Genomic DNA, 17,431 nt, shown 5'->3' with positions numbered 1-17,431 from the left:
CTCTCTCTGCCATGACAATTCACAATTGATAGGACACGTTTTTACTTTTTTTTTTTTTATTGAAATGGTAGGACATGTTTTTACTTTAAAACTTAGCCATAGGATGAATGGATGATAGGAGTAGTGCTAGTGGAGTATAGGCTGGACACTTTTTTTTTTTATTTTTTTTTTAAGGAGTACAGTTAGGGGTGTTCGCGGTGCGGTGTGGTGCAGTTTTGGGCCATTTTTAGTACCGCACTTTGTGGTGCGGTTTAGCTAAAACCATAACTGCACCGCACCTTATTTTTGCGGTTACATGTGCAGTGTGGTGTGGTGCGGTGCGGGTTAAAGTTTAGCCAAAACCATAACCGCACCACACCTCATTTTTGCGGTCACATATACAGTACGATGTATAAGATGCGGTTTGAGTAATTTGAAATTGATATATTTTTCGAATTATGGGCTTTTTCTACTCAGCCCAAAACTAATTTTTCCCTTTGTTTTAGTCCAAGTTTTAAACTATTGAGGTAGTTTTTCTTTATTTTGGGCTAGCTTTCCTAATCAACACTTGCTAGGATTATCAAACTTTTTTTTTTTTTAACTAGGGTTATTAAACTATTAATAATATATTTAATATATAGAGAGGGTGCGATGCAGTTTGTGCGGTTTTCTTATTATAAAACAGTAAACCACACTGCACCATGCGGTGTGGTGCGGTGCGGTGCGGTTATGTCATTTTGCGGGCGGTTTTGGTGCGGTTTTTGCGGTTTGGTGAACACCCCTAAGTACAACCCACTGCCCACAGTTATAAGTTTCTTACCATTTTTTTTATTTGACAGTTTATCTAATATTATAAATTATTATACCAATTAATAATTTGATGTGTATTATATATATCAACTCATTTGTATTATAGTGACACTAATTTATAAAATCATGTATTAAATTAATTTTTATTTGTGCAGCTTTAAATTTTAAAGTGGTCACGGCTTTAGAAAAGTTGCAATAATCAGGTTCTATTGTTCTATACTTTATATTTTATTTTTAGTTAAATTATCATTTTTAATTATAAATTGTGTTTTATTTATCTATTGTAGGGTCATTGGGCCCAGGAATATATGTGGGGTGGCCCAAGAGTAGTTTTCGGGCTAGAAGTCCTGTCCGAGGACATAGAATGGTTCGAGGATGTATGAATGTTAACTCATAAGAAAATACTAAATAAAGAAGAGATAATGTCTGAATAAAATATGTTCAAGAGGTTCGTCCGAGGAAGATTATGTCTTCGGCTATGTGAAGCCGAGGTAGGAGAAGGGTTGGTTAACATCCACAAGCTATGTTCTCAAAAATCCTACAAATAAGGATAGATATGGTAAACATGGAGGATAAGAAGATGGGTAGTGGAATATCTGAAATAAAGCTGTTACCACCGCCCCCGCATTGAATGCTCTGCAACAGCTATTCTGACCGAATTAATGGGGAAGTGAGACTTGAACATCAGGGTGGAACTTTGCTCCTATCTCCAAAGACTTCAGGGGAGGTGGATGTGACAAGTATCTAAACCAGCAATCTAACCCTGACGTGGAGGATGAAGAGGAAAGGAAGTAGGGAGTATAAAAGAGAGAAGGGACCTTAAGCAAAGGGGATCGAAAAAAGGAGAGAAAATAAACTGTAGACCTCATTATCCATAATTGTAATCTATCTTGGGAGGAAGTAATATAAGTCATCCTCGGTTTGTGTCCGAGGAGAAGATTTCTTCCATATTCATATAAATAGTTCCTTATTTGTACCATTGTGGTCTAAGCCCATCATTTTTATGTTATCTAAACATCATAGAACCTAGATTACAAGCCCACTCTTTACAAATTCTATTGTAAAAAGGCCTTTCAGGCCCATCCCCTTCTGATTGTGAGTTCGGGCTCGAATTGTGTCCTTACAATTTGCGTCATCTGTGGGAAATCTTGTGTTTTAAGAGGTTTAACATTATGGTAGGTTCAGGACCACAACACCGTGCGGAGTCTGTGGGGTCCCAGCATGAGGATCATTCCTTGCATCTCGAGCACGAAGAAAACCGGGAGGGTAGTGTATATACTACGCACACTAGTAAAAGTAGGAGTCATTCACAAGGAGGAAGCAAAGTTCCTCACGAGAAAAATGCTAAGGCCATGCAAAAGGAAATTGATCACCTGAAAAAGATGTTACGTGATGAGAGGCGAAGGCGAACTCCTTCTTTCTCCGATCCCTCTTCTAAGGGCTCGGGGGATGACAATTACAAGCAGAGGTCAAGGACTTCCCTAGATGAATCTTTCTCCTACGAAGAAGACAACCAGCATAGACGAAAGGGTAAAAATTCATCTTCCAGGGGCTTGAGAAATGATGCTATGGGTAGGGTATTACATCAAATCTCTAAGTCACCCTTTACACGCAGGTTGGAAGAAAGAAGGCTCCCTCGGCGCTTCACACAACCAACATTCACCATTTATAATGGCTGAACAGATCCTGTGGAGCATGTGAGTCATTTCAGTCAGCGGATGGCTGTACATTCTAAAAATGAAACTTTGATATGTAAGATCTTCCCTTCCAGCCTAGGACCTATGGCAATGAGATGGTTTGATGGCTTGAGGGCAGGTTCTATCAATTCTTTCAAGGAACTTACTAGGGCATTTGGCTCTCGTTTCATCACATGCAGTAGGGTTCCTTGGCCCTTGGATTCATTATTATCCATGGCCATGAGAGAAGGGGAAACCCTGAGAACATACTCAGATAGATACTGGGAGATGTTCAATGAGATTGATAGGGACTTTGATGATGTGGCGATAAGGACCTTCAAGGTCAGCCTACTTGCAGAGCAAGACTTGAGGAAATCTTTGGCCAAAAAACCTGTCAGGAGCGTACGTCAGCTTATGGATCGCATTGATGAATATAAAAGGGTTGAGGAAGATAAACAGCAAAGGAAGGGAAATGCGAAGGTTATCCCTCAGGAGAGGAGGGATTTCATGTCAGACAGATACAATAATAACATGCCTGGGAGAGATTTTGCCAAGCAAGCTGGTCCTACCACCCCACAGGTGGTCAACACTGTTTTTAGGGAACCAGTGCGACAACTGTTAGAGAAAATCAGGCATGAATCATACTTCAAGTGGCCCAATAAGATGGCGGGGGACCCTTTGAGACGCAACCAAAACCTCCATTGCCATTATCACCAGGAGAGGGGCCATACCACTGAGGATTGTCAGACTCTGTGGAACCATTTGGAGCAATTGGTTAAAGAGGGAAGGTTAAAGCAATTCTTGTATCGGCCTAATAGGCAGGGAAACCACTCAAGGGTGGCGAACCAGGCTAGCACTTCATCAAGGCCTCCTCTGGGTACGATCAATGTTATTTTTGCTGCACCTGGAAGAATTGGCTCACATCCTTCCAGGGTGATGTTTGTGGCTCGGACCTTGGCCGAGGAATCTAGGGATCAACCGAAGAGGATTAAAGCAAATATTCTACCAGTTTTAGGTTTCTCAGAAGAGGACAAAATCGGGATTATCCAACCACATGATGATGCTTTGTTTGTTACCCTGAGGATAGGGGCTACGATGTGAGAAGGGTGATAGTTGATCAGGGTAATGGTGCAGATATCATGTACCCTGACCTGTTTAAAGGGTTAAAGTTAAAGCTTGAAGATCTTACAACTTATGATTCACCCTTAATAAGCTTCGAGGGGAAGGCTGTCATACCAAAGGGGAAACTTAGGTTGCCTGTGTAATCAGGCCCAGAAGTGGTAAACGTGGATTTCATTGTGGTAAACGCCTATTCTCCCTACACAGCCATTGTGGCAAGACCTTGGTTGAATGCTCTAGGTGCCGTTTCCTCAACCTTGCACGTCAAGATCAAATTTTCGTCTGGGGATTAGATAGAGAAACTGCTTGGAAGTCAATCTGTGGCTAGACAATGCATAACGGCTGCAATCCTGCATCAGTCGGAACCGAAGTCCTCGGCCTCGGCTGACGGAAGGCCATAGCAATCAAAGTCTCCAACCACGACCAGGGTACCATCGGTAAAAGAACCTGTATGTGAGGAATTGGAGAAGGTTCTTATAAACGACGACCTTAAGAAATTCTTTCAATTAGGAGTTCAATTGCCACCTGAAGAGAAGGCGGAGTTGGTTATATTTTTAAAGGAGAATGTAGATGTATTTGCATGGAATGCTTACGAAGCCCCTAGGGTTGATCCTAGTTTCATTTGTCATCATTTAAATGTCAATCTAGCTGTAGCACCAAGGAGGTAACCACCTCGGCGCTCCACTAAAGAGCATTTAGAGGCTGTTAAGGAGGAGGTGCTAAAACTCAAGAAGGAAGGAGCTATCAAAGAAGTGTTTTATCCTGAATGGTTGGCTCATACAGTGGTAGTAAAGAAGAAGAATGGGAAGTGGAGAGCATGTGTGGACTTCACAGATTTGAACAAAGCTTGTCCTAAAGATTCTTTCCCAATGCCTCGGATAGATCAATTGGTGGATGCTACTGTTAGGCATCCTCGGATGAGTTTTCTGGATGCTTTCCAGGGTTATCATCAAAATACCTTTGGCTTTGGAGGACCAAGAGAGGACTGCATTTGTGACTCCTACGGTAAATTACCATTATAAGGTAATGCCCTTCGGCTTGAAGAATGCTGGGGCTACCTATCAAAGGATGATGACAAGGATGTTTGAGCCCCATCTTGGAAAGACTATTGAAGTATATGTGGACAACATGGTGGTGAAAACCAAAGCGATTTCCACGCATAAGGAAGATCTTGATGATACTTTTCAGATGCTAAGGAAGTACAAGTTGCAACTTAATGCCTCTAAATGTTCTTTCGGTGTTGGATCAGGTAAATTCTTAGGTTACATGGTAACTCACCGAGGGATTGAGGTTAATCCAGCTCAGGTCAAGGCGATTAACAGTTTACACCCACCTCGAAATCCTAAAAAGGTTCAGAGGTTGACAGGGATGACTACTGCTTTTAACCGGTTTATTTCTCGATCCACGGACAGGTGTAGAACTTTTTTCCAATTGTTGAATATGTGGAAAGGATTTGAATAGACCGAGGAGTGTGCCTTGGCTTTCCAGCAACTTAAGGATTATCTTTCACAACCACCCATTATGTCTCGGCCAGAGATTAATGAAGCTCTGTTCGCATATATTGCAGTGGCTAATCATGCCGTTAGTTTGGTTCTTATACGAGATGATAATAATGTACAGAGGCCAGTTTATTACATAAGCAAGTCTCTGCATGAGGCCGAGGTGAATTATTTACCGTTGGAGAAAGCAATCCTAGCAGTGGTGCACGTTACGCGTAGGCTTCCCCATTACTTTCAATCTCATACAATTGATGTTCCAACTCAACTCCCTCTTAAGTCTATACTTAGGAATGCTGACTACACAAGAAGGATTGCCAAATGGGGTACCATCCTAGGAGCTTTTGGTATCAAGTATAAGCCTCGCACCTCTATAAAGGGACAAGTCATTGCGGATCTGGTGGTGGAGTTTGCTGAGCCCTCAGTAGAAGAGAATGTTAAGGGATTAGGCATCGATGAAAAATCAGTTGGCATGATCTCGTGCAAAGAACCTTCGTTATGGAAGGTGTATGTTGACGGGGCAACGAATCAAAGAGGATCTGGTGTGGGGCTAGTTGTGGTGTCCCTTGAGGGAATTACTTTTGAGAAATCCCTGAGATTGGGGTTCTCGGCCACCAATAATGAGGCAGAATATGAAGCTCTACTGGCCAGAATGAACATGGTTCATAAAATGGGAGGAAAAGTGGTGCAAATGTTCTCGGATTCACAATTGGTAGTAGGCCAAATGGAAGGGAAGTTAGAGGCAAGAGATCCAAGAATGCAAGGATACCTAACCCAGGTCAAGTATATACAATCCAAATTTGATTCTTTTTCTTTATTACATGTATCCAAGTGTAGGAATACCCATTCTGATTCTTTGGCCACACTCGCAACATCCTCGGCGCAAAGCCTACCTCGAGTCATCCTTGTTGAAGATTTGTAGAAAATCACTGGGATGAGTAGTGACGCCATTTGAATTCATCAAATTCGGGTGGGACCTAGTTGGATGGATCCCATAATGGCATTCCTTAAAGATGGTATCTTACCCAAAGAAAAGTCCAAAGCAGATAAGGTACGCAAGATAACACCTCGGTTCTGGCTATCCGAGGACCAGAAATTGTATAAGCCCTCTTTTTCAGAACCATATTTTCTATGTATACACTTAGAAGCAACGAAGTTACTTTTAGACGAATTGCATGAAGGAATTTGCGGTAGTCACACAGGAGGGAGGTCTTTAGCTCATAGAGCTCTTACCCAGGGGTATTGGTGGCCCAATATGCAACGAGCGGCACAAGATTATGCAAAGAAATGCAACCAATGTCAGAGGTTCGCTCCCAACATCCATCATCTAGAGGGCGTCCTTAATCCTCTATCTAGTCCATGGCCTTTTGCTCAATGGGGGTTGGACATCGTAGGGCCTTTCCCTAAAGCAGCAGGGAATAGAAGGTGGTTGCTCATTGGAACAGATTATTTCACTAAATGGGTTGAAGCTGAACCATTGTTGAATATCAGGGATATAATGGCGAAGAAGTTTGTCTGGAAAAACATCGTCACTAGGTTTGGAATCCCTCATACTCTCATTTTAGATTATAGCCTACAATATGATAGTAAGACCTTTAGAAGATATTGTTGTGATCTGGGCATTACGAATAGATATTCCACTCCAGCTTATCCTCAAGGGAATGGGTAGGCTAAGGCGGTCAATAAGGTTATAGTCAATGGGCTCAAAAAAAGATTGGATGATGCTAAGGGAAGATGGGTGGAAGAATTGCCACATGTCTTGTGGACATATCGAACTACACCATGAAGGTCCACAGGAGAAACGCCCTTCTTTATGACTTATGGAGCCAAGGCTGTAAAACATCTAGAAACTGGGGTCCCAACATTAAGGACAAGCTCATTCACTTCAGGTAGTAATGACAATCTATTAAAAAAAAACCTAGACTTAGTTGAGGAACGACGAGAGAGTGCCATGGTTCAACTAGCTTATGATCAACACAAACTCAAGTAGAGGTATGATTCTCATGTAAAGCTACGGCCACTTGCACCTGGAGACTTGGTACTGAGGAAAGTTTTGGGCATTACAAAGAACTTAGCATGGGGAAAACTAGGGTCCAACTGGGAAGGACCTTATTGTATTACCTCAATCATGGGCATAGGGGCTTATAATCTTGAAGATCTAGATGAATATGTTGTACAACATCCTTGGAATGTAAATAACTTATGAAGGTACTATTATAAAATGAAAGTCACTTCTACCATTTTTGTTTCCATTAACACTATATTGCGTTGATTATCTTCATTTTTCTAAGTATCAAACTGAAGTTTGGTCATGCTTGGCTCCTCGGACCACATACCTGGTCTAAATTAATATTTTCTTTAGTGTTGAACAGAACCTTAGTTATGTCTGGTCCTCAGATCATCTACTTTGGGGAAATTAACACTTCAGTTCACTTTTCTAAGTATCAAACTGAAGCTTGGCCATGCCTGGATCCTCGGACCACATACCTTGTCTAAATTGATATTTTATTAAGTGTTGAATAAAACCTTAGTTATGTCTGGTCCTCGGATAATCTAATTTGGGGAAATTAACACTTCAGTTCATTTTTTCTAAGTATCAAACTGAAACTTGGTCATGCCTGGATCCTTGGACCACATACCTCGTCTAAATTGATATTTTATTTAGTGTTGGACAAAAACCTTATTTATGTCTGGTCCTCGGATCATCTACTTTATGGAAATTAACACTTCTTGTTATCCGTGTACCTCATACATATTGATTTTCTATAAAGCATTGGTTAAAATTTAATTATGATTGATCCTCGGCCTATTTATGTTTAACTTGAATCTAGGCCTAAGTTTGCGCTTTTGCTTGCAAGACTTGAAGACTCCCAAATATAGTGATAAATGGATAGAAGCCCATGAGCATCACTTAAAGCATTTGCAAGTATATTGAACATATTTATTGCCTAATTCATTCCAGATTGCTTTCTTAGAATTATTAATTAATTTATGAAAGGAAACAATCTATTGTTCTAAGTGTGGCAACAAGCATCAGGCAATATGAACAAGATAACAAAACAAGCATCAAAATAAAAGAGATAAACTTGCTTTTTCATTGATTCAAAATTCTTTGGAAATACAATTACTTGCAAGTCGCCAAAATTACATAGGATAAAGGTAGAAGGGAAAACAGGGGAGAAGAGAGCAATCATGGCTTTAGCTTTATCTTCAAGAGGCCTTTGGGATCTTTTGGAAGCTAAGGTTGCGCCGAAGAGTTAGCAGCTATCCCTTTGCCTTTCGGATCTTCCTTCAAAGTTATTGGAATTGTCGCCGAAGACAAGCTCCATTGTTTGGTCACCCTGCTTGTTCTTGGGAGATTCTTTGGGATCACTTGAAAGCTGTGTATCCTCTGGTGCCATCCCTTCTGTTAGTTCAGCATGCTTTGGGAGCTGACTTTCAGTAGAGGCAGGATCTTCAGCTACATCACCTTGTTTGTCCTTTGCTCTTTGAATGGCGGCACCATCCTTGATTTGGGCAGGAGCTTGGATGGCTGGGGGGAAGTAAACATTCTTTGCCTTCCAAAGGGGAGAAGAAGCATCAATCCCAGCTCGGGAAAGTGCCTCATTCTAGACTCGAAGGCAGTAATGCCTACATACCTCAGGGACTTGAGCTTTGAAAGTTTCAGTGGTCTCAGCCACGCCAACCTCGTAACCCTCTTGCTCAGCTATATCCTTTGCTTTCTCCGCCTCCTCTTTTGCCTGCATCGCCTCTTCCTTAGCATTGATGGCCTTCTCCTTTGCCTTTTCAGACACCTTTAAATCTCTCTTAAGATCTTCGATCAACTTCTTTGCAGCAGCAAAGTTCTCATCGGCTTGCCTAAGCTGCAGTCTTTGGTCCTCGGCCTACCTCTCGGCTATTTTTAGAGTAGTATCCAAGCCGGACTTCTCACTCTCTGCTTTACCCAAATTTGTCGTGACCTTTTTTAGTTTCTTCTCCTGTAGGTCAAAGATCTTCTGGGCGTTGATGCGCCTTAATTCTTTAGCCTTGAAGGACTTGTACGTACTAATGACAATCTTCTTTGCCCTATGAGCAGACTGAACAGCCTGTGTGTAAAAAATAGCGAAGTAATAAGGCAAAATTAGAATTTTCAAGTATAACAGAAATGGAGATAAAAAAAGCTTGGGAAAGATCCTTACCAGAGCAAGTTCCTTCTTCAAAGTCATGAAGACATTTTGATCTCTCATTCTTCTAAGCTCACCCATGTCCTCGGGTAACAGTAGTGCTTGCTCCAGTGCATTTGCTACGCAGGCAGCTATTCCTTTATCGGAATTCCTGATGGATGCGTCGGTAGTGACTGCATGGTCGTCCATGGTCATCTCAGGGGCCTAGATTGGGGCCTGTATAGCCGCAGGAGACTCGGTTCGTCTATCTGACCTCGTCTGCACTGTACGGGCTAGTTTTCCTCCTTTTTCGGGCTCAAGCTCCTTAGGAACAGAGTCTTTCCCTCCCTCCATCACTTCTTTCCCTTTCTGCTGATCCCTCTTTCTTTTGTGATTAGCTTGGTTAGTGCGTTGAGATTGGGTAGGAGGAGGAGGAGGGGGAGGCTTAGATTCAGGGATTTTCTCGGCTCCTTTATCTTTGACCTTGGTTTGGGGTACATTAGGAAGCTCTTGGGACCCCACCTGAGCTTCCAATACATCCTTAAGACTCGGCTTTGACTTGCGTTGGATACCCATGATCTCAAATTGTTGTGTGGTGTCTTGTAGGATTAAGGAGGATGTGCCGAGAAAAGCAATTTGGTCTTCGGGGGATTGAGGTCGATTGAAAACCTCGTACTCGTCCTCAGAATCAGATACTTCAACAATCTCTTCTTCTTCCTTTGTATTGGGTTGAGAAGAGGTCGCTTCGTCCGATGTGTGTTGAGTTGGAAGAGGGACTAGGGGAATACCGTTTGGTATGGGTTGTTGGGGTTGTATGGGTTGGGTAACCAAGGTACCTTGAGGGATAGGAGCTCCTTCAGGTAACCGAAAACCTTCAACGGCAACGCTTATCGGGTGTAGACGTGGGTCCTTGGCTTTGATCACACACTTTGGCGCCTAGAAATCTTTGGAGATGGGATCGTATCCGAGGATTAAATGGGCTGCTCGGAGTTGGCCGTCTGAGTGCACAAACACTGCAGCCTGTAGTATTCTATCCAATCTTACAAAATCGACAAGATAAGAATGGCGATCTGCTGCGTGTGGGTCTGCAAAGGCGTTGAGAAGAAAAAATAAGGTTAGAGTAAGTAAATGCTTTATATGAACCCAAGTTTAAAAAAGAGTAACTATTAGATCAGTTGAATCCAGAACTTCACCTGGTTCCCCCTCCCTTGTCGGACAGGGAAGACCATCATGCCAGTTCCTTGATATGATTAGGAAGTCTTTTTTTAAACTCTTGTTGGAATCAGGGAGGCATTGGATTAATCTAACTTCGGGATGCCTAGATTTTAAGTAGTACCCCTATCCCTTTTGGTGGTGAAGGTTGTAAACCCAGTTCACATCGTGATGGGTGAGTCCCAGATTCATCTTTTCATTTAAGGCATCTACGGAACCCAAGATCCTAAACATGTTAGGGGCGCATTGGGTAGGAGCTAACCTAAAGGCCCTAAGGTAATCCCTCATAACTGTCCCCACGGGGATTTTCATCCCTCCCTCTATGAAGGCGATCATCGGGATTACTACCTTTCTCTCTCGCCTTTTTAGGAGCCATTCTCCTTCCTTACAGTGTTTAAGGGACACCTTTGATGGAATCCTATACCTAGCCTTAAATTGTTCTATTCTTTCGTCTGAATCTAGTAGGAATGCAAATCTACCCATTTTTGAGAGTGAGGTGTGGGTACGATGGAAGAATTAAGAAAACAAATGAGCCGAGGAGAAGTAAAGCACCAAAGAGAGAAAGAATAAGAGAAATAATGAAAGATGGAGTTTGAAAAAACTTACTTTAAGAACGACAAAGTCACCTCGGCCTAGTTCTTGGTAAAAGTGAGGGCGCGCGTAGATTGTGAATGGTTGGTAGATAATTTGAATGGGTGTTGTAATGTGTAAGATTGTTTGAATTGTTTGTTTTTATACCAGTGAAATTCATAAGGCATGAAACTTCCCGCCTATGTCTCTATGTCATCCTCAATCGTTGGATGCGCATCACATCACTAGGCGTGGGGGACAGAAAGACGTCAGAATTTAATTTGAGGACGCTTCGCATGCCGATACGTCAGGAATGTGCTAGAGACAGTTCAAAGGTCATCATCCCTATCAGCAAAGATGTATGGTGTACACAAGCTAACGGTGACAGATGTTGAGATTCTCCTTTCCTCCCGAGGTAACGAAATGAGAATCTCAATGGACTATTGTAGGGTCATTGGGCCCAGGAATATATGTGGGGTAGCCCAAGAGTATTCTTCATGCTAGAAGCCTTATCCGAGGACACAGAATGGTCCGAGGATGTATGAATGTTAACTCATAAGAAAATACAAAATAAAGAAGAGATAATGTATGAATAAAATATGTCCAAGAGGTTAGTTCGAGGAAGATTATCTCCTCGGCTATGTGAAGCCGAGGTAGGAGAAGGGTTGGTTAACATCAACAGGCTATGTTCTCGAAAATCCTACAAATAAGGGTAGATACGGTAAACGTGGAGGATAAGAAGATGGGCGGTGGAATATCTGAAATAAAGCTGTTACCACCGCCCCCGCATTGAATGCTCTGCAACAGCTATTCTAGCCTCATTAATGGGGATGTGAGACCTGAACGTCAGGGTGGAACTTTGCTCCTATCTCCAAAGACTTCAAGGGATATGGATGAGACAAGTATCTAAACCAGCAATCTAGCCCTGACATGGAGGATGAAGAGGAAAGGAAGTAGGGAGTATAAAAGAGAGAAGGGACCTTAAGCAGAGGGGATCGAAAAAGGGAGAGAAAATAAACTGTAGACCTCACTATCCATAATTGTAATCTATCTTGGGAGGAAGTAGTATAAGTCATCCTCAGCTTGTGTTCGAGGAGAAGATTTCTTTCATATTCATATAAACAGTTCCTTATTTGTACCATTGTGGTCTAAGCCCATCATTTTTATGTTATCTAAACATTATAGAACCTAGATTACAAGCCCACTTTCTACAAATTCTATTGTAAAAAGGCCTTTCAGGCCCATCCCCTTCTGACTGTGGGTTCGGACTCGAATTGTGTCCTTACATCTATAAATATTTTCTCATTATAAATGTCTACTAGAAAATATTTATCCAAATATGGAAAACTTCTAAAAAAGAGAAAATTGAAAAACAAATTGAATCTCAAAAAGGATCTATGGATAAATTTGTTACTAGTATTAAAAAAAAACACAATAGAAAGTTTGGGCGAAAATATTACAAATGAACAAGAAACTTATCAAAAAGAGTTGGAAGATAATGAAATTATACAACAAAAAGAGAATAATGAAAATAGTTCTAATAATGTTCAAACATCTAATGTAACAATAATGGATAATAAAATTAAGAAGAAAATGAAAAAAGGCCCCATTTAAATAAAAAAAATTCAATATATATATATATATATATTATTTGATTAATATTTTATTATAAAAGGCCCCATTTAAAATTTTCGCCTAAGGCCCCAAAAATTGTTGAGCCGGCCCTGGCTCAGTCTCTTTGAAGGCGCATTTATTATAATTGGAAATAAATTTTTTATTTTTTAAATAAATAAAAATGATAAAGTTTGGAGATAATTAAGCAAAAACTGTAATTTATTTTTTGAACATCTGTTTGAAAGTGGTGTAGTGATATAGAGAAAAGTTTGGGTAGAAAAATAGGATGAAAGTGATGGGAAAGTGGGCTAAATTTTAGGAGTTTTCTTAGTTTTTATTTTTTAAATTAGGGGTGTTTTACTTTTATTTGGATGAAAAATAATAAAAAAGGCTAAATTGTAGAGAATAAAAAGATGAACGTAAAGGAAAAGAAATTTCTAAATTTTAGGTGTTTTGTTTTTGAATTTAATTAAAAATTTGTTATTTGACATCTATGACCCTATTTCTAAGATAAATTACTCTTCATTAATGAGGATATTTTTGAAAGTATAAATAAGAGACTATAATTTTATTTTTTGAATGTGTGTTTGAAAGTGGTGTAGTGATATAGAGAAAAGTTTGAGTAGGAAAAATAAGATGAAAGTGATGGGAAAGAAGGTTATATTTTAGGAGTTTTCTTAGTTTTTTATTTTTAAATTAGGGGCGTTTTACTTTTATTAGGATGAAAAAGGAATAAAAGAGGCTAAATTTTAGGGAATCAAAAGATGAGCGTGAAGGAAAAAAAAATTATAAATTTTAGGAGCTTTTTAAAAAAAAAAAATTCAATATAAAATTTGTTATTTAATATTTATGACCCTATTTCTAAGAGAAGTTTCCCTTTATAGATGAATGTATTTTTGTTAGTTTAGATAAGACCATATATAGTACTAGCCTCTAAGCACACGCTCATGTGCGTGCTCAGATGCTCTTCTATTTTTTGGGTAAAGATTAATAATTTGCATTTATTATAATTTGGGATTTTTACGTTTTCCAATCACAAAAAAAAAAAAAAAATCTAAGGGTGTGATGAATACGTGGGGTGAGTTTTGTAGATTGAAGAAGTTTTAAAACTAACAAAAGAGTGATCCTATTTTGTAGGGAGTTAGTGAGTAGATGTAGGAATTTAAATCAACGTAAAAGTAGGAGTTTATTAGAAGTAAGAAGGCATTTCAATGTAGAAGTAGAAATTTATTAATTTTGTTAATTTACTGTTTTAACCCCATTTTTAAGTTTTAGGTAGGAGTATTTTTTATAGTAAAAAAAGCAATAACTAACTTTCTTTTGCCAATTTACTATTTTAATCTCATTTTTAAGTTGTTGGTTAATTAATTTAAGGGTATTTTTGATAAAAAAAAAAGTAACAACTAACTTTCTGAATCCTCTTAATATATACAGATTAAGAAACAAACATTAATTACCTGCAATACAAAAGAGGCTCCTAATAAAAATAATATATATATCACGAAGAACGATTTGGTTCCTTTAAACGGATTCCCTGGTGCTAGTAAATTACTTATCAAATATTTTATTGCATGTTGGATAGTTAAGTACAATCTCAAAATTGAATACGGACAGTCAAAAATTGAATTGGTAGGTAAGAAGATCTCATCAAGGTTAACTTAAATAGCTAGAGATCATTGAAACTTTTTTGAAGTTTTAAAGCCGACAATTTCATAAGAATATTATTTTTGGGTATAATTTATAAGGTATTAAAGTAATTCTTTTTGATAATTAAGGCCAAAATCAAACTAAAAAGTATTTTTTTTTTGTTGATCAAACTAAAAAGTATTTGGTACAAGTTGAAGACGAAACTCGATAGGATTATCAAAGTTAACAAAACCCTGAATACCTATTTGCTTCTATGTTTGATGCTGGAAGGGATGGTTTGTCCCTTGCATCCTCTATGGGCTTTACCTATTTAATAGCTGAAATGGATGCTTTGATGATGGTTTCTTTTTTTGATAGTGCTGTTAAAGATTACCCTGGTTTTATCTTACTAGTGGATGATTACAAAGACCCCAATACACGATGTGTCATGGCCACAAAATGACCCCAAACAAAGACGTAACTGAAAAAAAAAAATTTCAACGACAATTAGTGCTTGTGATAGAGAACCAATAGGTTCCAATTAGCTTGCAACCACTCTAGGAGAGAAAGGCCAAACGAGGAAATACAAAAAAAGGCTCTAGACTCACAATAATCTCTCAACAAATGTATAATCGATTCCACCCAAGCCACACCGTGTGCACAAAGGAGAAACATTCAAGCCTCTAGCAGCCATGACTTCCTGCCAATAATGCAAACTGTTATGTAAACAAAGCCAAATAAAGAGCTTCAATTTTCCATACATTTATTCGTCCTACAAAGGAGAATTAGGAGTGCTATCCTAGTCAACTACCTGAAGTTTGGGCTAATGCCATATCCAAGAAAATTAAAAAATAACCAAATTGGTCCTTGAAAATAAAAAAATAAAAAGAAACATTAGCGACACACTAGAAAGAGATATCTGATGGTTCCAATATTTTAGAGTCTGTATGTCAACACCCTTCCCCTGCATATGCAGGGAGGCAAATGTTTATATCTATATAGATATAACAACCATTATTAATTAACCAAATCAACTAACATGTGTAACCCAATTCATGAAGGCCCCTTGCTCATGAAAAATGTGGGGTTGAATACCTTATCTTCTTGCAATGATTGTTTCTCTAGTGTAACACAAACGGTGTGTAACGCTCTTTGTGTCCTCTACTTAAAACAAATTTATACTGCATTTTTTCATTAATAAGCACTGCAGCTTTACATCACTTCTGTGAAGAAGGCCATACATAGTGGCCTTTCAGAAGAAAGCATATTTGGTCTGTGCTCTAAATTAGCAAATATTTGGATTTCCAAAAGAAATTAGAACATATTATAATTATCTACTGTTGGAGCATTTTAATACTATATAATTAAAATTGATTTATATTACAACACACATATAAAGATGTGGGAGTTAATATGGAAGATGAAGAGTTAATGAAAATGTTTAATCCCACATTAAAAAGGAGAGATACTATTTTATTCTTTTTAATTGTGGTGATTAATGGGCTAATATGAATTGATTCGAATATTGGGCAAGATACATGCGCAAGGGAGAGGTGAAGAGCCATTAACCTCCCCCTTGTGCACGTATGGAAAATGAAGCGCCATTAATCCACTTAATGGACTATCCGTTCGAGCTTTTTTATTCTTCAAAAACTCCTTATCTCATCCATTAGTTGTGTAATTCAAGCCCATCAAATTTATGTCTAGCAATTAAACTTGTAATACTCACTACACCAGAATAATGGACCTACATCAACAAAAACTAAATAAGCTCTTTTTCAATTAATTAATACTACTTCAATTATTGGAAATTTTAGTGAAATTGTAATATCAAGAACTAATTTGTACCGGAAAATTCTTAGGTATTCCCGGAGTATAGTGAAATGGTGCTCCCTCCTCTCACATTCATGGTAGATCCCACCATGAATTTAATGAGCGGATCCCACCATGAATGTGAGAGGAGGGAGCACCATTCTCCGTGCTCCGGGAGTACCTAAGAATTTCTCATTTGTACCTATATAAAAAAAGGAACTAATTTGTACCTCTCCTTCAAGACTTTCACAGAAGCCGTCTTTCTTTTTGCTTAGTCTGAGATTTTTTTTATGAGTAAATGTTGCGTCTCTTTGCTAAGACTGAAATTGGGTTAACATTTCTTTTTTGTTTATAGAGCACTTATTGGCACTGGGGAAAGTAAGAAATAAGGAATATATAATGCATAATAAAAATAGTTAGAATAATATGGACCATTTCAAAAAAGAATAATATCAATCAAAAACATCATAATTATAAAATTATATATTTGTAAAAGTAGAATGATGGAAATTACTTTTTGAAATTGTTACATTTTTAGGGAGAACAAATTATCTATAATAAAATTTAAAGAATCAATTACAAATATTCAATATAAGTTTGATATTTTGATTTGAGTTTTGATTATCATGATAATCTCTTTTAAGAGATTGAATAATTTATCTAAATAAAAATTATACATACATACATATATATATATATATATATATATATATATATTTTTTTTTTTCGTAAATGTATAATTAACCTCGTGCAATTAATTTAAAAGTAACAACATTAACACAAATGAAAAACTGTTCTAAAGATTACATTTGTATATTCATAACCTTTATATTTAAAAAGGCTTTTACTTAAATTTAGCTGTATTGAAGTGGACTGAAATGCTACGTTAATGTGACTCAACAATAAATACTATGTTTATTAGATATTACAAGTTTTGGGATTTAAATTTTTTTGATAAATTTGGATTTAGAATAGGTGCTTTCAACCTAAACATATCTTTTCCTATTATGTAAGTGCACAAAAAAAAAAAAGAATCGAAGTGGATCAAAAAGGACCAAAGTGGTCTGAATGGACCGAATTGGAACAAAGTGGACTGAAGGAATAGAATAGAACCAAATAGGAACAAGGTGGACCAAATAGACCGAATAGAACATAATGGGACCTAATAGGACTAAAGTGGACCAAATAAGAACAAATGAATAGATTAGGACCAAAGTAGACAGAATGGATTGAATAGGACCAATATGGACTGAATAGAACTGAAGTGGACATAATGGACCGAATAGAACCTATGTGGACTGAATAGAACCAAAGTGGACAAAATAGACTGAATGGCCAGAATAAGACTGAGGTGGACCAAAGTGGACAGAATGGA

Source organism: Castanea sativa, chromosome 9, assembly GCF_040712315.1.
Source record: "Castanea sativa cultivar Marrone di Chiusa Pesio chromosome 9, ASM4071231v1".
Classification (NCBI taxonomy): Eukaryota; Viridiplantae; Streptophyta; class Magnoliopsida; order Fagales; family Fagaceae; genus Castanea; species Castanea sativa.
This window is presented reverse-complemented; position numbering follows the sequence as displayed.